Genomic DNA, 2,466 nt, shown 5'->3' with positions numbered 1-2,466 from the left:
ATCCCGGTACCACGTAATCCAAAGGAGATACGTCAGTTTACAGGTATGGCATCGTGGTACAGGCGCTTTATTCCCAACTTCGCGTCTCGTATGGCTCCTTTGACTTCCCTTCTGAAAAGGAGAAATCGTTTCGACTGGACTCCAGAATCTGAGACAGCTTTTCAAGACATAAAGTCCTGCCTGATCACTGCTCCCATCCTATCATGTCCGGATTTCTCGAGGCCTTTCACAATTTCCTGTGACGCCTCCGGTGTAGGAATTGGTGCGGTGCTGAGCCAGGAAATTGAGCAAGGAGAAAGTGTAGTAGCCTATGCCAGCCGTACACTTACCAGGCAAGAACAGAACTTCTCAGCCACCGAAAGAGAATGTTTGGCGGTGATCTTCGCAGTGGAGAAGTTTCGACCATACGTTGAGGGAACCAAATTCACGGTAGTGACTGACCACTACAGCTTGCTTTGGCTTAGGAATTTGAAGGACCCTACTGGACGCCTAGCTCGTTGGGCTCTGCGATTGCAACCCTATGATTTTCATCTAGTACACCGTAAGGGACATGAAAATGTTGTGCCTGATCTGTTGTCCCGCACAACCCCACCGATCGAGACTAGACCAACGTCTTCCAATATTATCTCTTGTGACTTGCTAGAGATGCCAGCGACTATCAAGGACAGATGGTACAATGAAATGTTGGACAAGGTAATGAAAGATCCTCAAAAATATTGCCAGTGGCGTGTTCAAGAGGGAAAACTGTGGAAGAATGTGGACATGTCAGGAGGCTTGCTTGAAGAGGCTAGCTGGAGACTAGTCGTACCAAAGGATCTCCGGCCTCAGGCCTTGGTCGAGTGTCATGATGACCCCCTCGCAGGACATCAAGGTGTTTTGAAAACCTATAAACGTATGCAAAGGATATATTATTGGCCAAAAATGCGAAAGGATGTCGCAACCTATGTCGCAAAATGTACCATATGCCAACAGACCAAATACGACCAGCAACTCCCTGCTGGTGTGATGGGCAGCAGACGTGCTGTTGATTCTCCTTGGCAAATGATCGCTGCAGATTTGATCGGACCACTACCAAGATCTCTAAAAGGTTTTAAATACCTGTTGGTTGTGACTGACACCTTCACCAAGTACACTATCCTTCGGCCTCTCCGAGCTGCTACTGCGAAACTTGTATCACAACATTTGGAGGAAGACGTCTTTCTGTTTTATGGGGTGCCACGATACCTCATCTGCGACAACGGTTCGGAGTTTATTGGGGCACCAGTTAAAGACCTAGCTAGGCAGTACAAAGTGAAAATTCTTCTAAATGCCAGCCGACACCCTCAGGCTAATCCAGCAGAAAGAGTAAATCGGGATGTTGTCACTATGCTGCGAGCGTATGCCTCAGAAAATCACAGGGAATGGGACAAGTTTATCCCAAAGATAGGATTTGCCCTTCGCACGGCTCATCATGAGGTGACTAAACATTCACCAGCATTTTTGAACTTCGGGCGGGAACTCGCTACTTCTGGGGAAGGATTTGAAGTTCTTAATGGTGGTTCGGATGTACCCCCACTTGAAGATTTAGAACCCTTGGGTGGAAAATTGCAGGAGCTTAAAGACATCCATCAAGAGGTTTCGAACAGACTGAAGGCTGCACACGAACAGAATTCTAAACGCTACAACCTACGAAGGAGAAATGTGACTTATAAAGTAGGGGATATAGTCTTGAAGCGGAACTTTATACAATCAGATGCTGCTAACTATTTACTATAAGTTGGCACCACGATATGTGGGTCCCTATGTTATAGCAGAACAGATTTCTCCATTAGTGTACACGTTAGCGGACATGGACGGCAAGAAGATTGGCAGATGGCATGTGACGGACTTCAAGAAATATCAACAGTGAAGAAAATTTGGGAAATTTTCTGGAGGAAAGGGGGTGTTTGTGACATTGACTTTCTGTTTTACCAATGCAATAGTTATGTAGAACTGATCACTCTACATGACATGATTAGACAGCCAAATGAAAAAGCGCGCTTTCATTGTTGCAACAATAACAGAGGAATCAGAGTTGAACACCAGCTGTAACTGTTGATTTGAGGCTCAGCCACGGCTACCGTGAGCGATAAGGAAGCTACATAACCTTTGACCGTCAAGCGTTGTCCAGTCGACATTGGAAGTAGAGAGTCTGCTACATTAAGTAGTAGTAGAGAGAGAGAGACGAGAGCGTGCACGAGACTTCAGGTAGAGAGCCGTAACCGACATCAAGCCCTTCAGCATCGCTGGATTTTTGTGAGCCTAATTTGGAATTTGGCTAAGGTGAGCCGCTACCATGTTATAAAAATGTTATACTTGAGTTTCATGAGTAGTACAGCTAATTTTGCCTAATCATTAATATTGAAGTATTTAATAAAACTAAACTAAGCCTTGGGCATAGAATGAGATTGTCAGAACTTGTGAGCAAACATTTAATTAAATACAACG

This window comes from Macrosteles quadrilineatus, unplaced genomic scaffold (assembly GCF_028750875.1).
Source record: "Macrosteles quadrilineatus isolate MER2022 unplaced genomic scaffold, UCM_ALF_1.0 Scaffold_2__2_contigs__length_208266976, whole genome shotgun sequence".
Classification (NCBI taxonomy): domain Eukaryota; kingdom Metazoa; phylum Arthropoda; class Insecta; order Hemiptera; family Cicadellidae; genus Macrosteles; species Macrosteles quadrilineatus.
Note: the sequence above shows the minus strand (reverse complement) of the source record.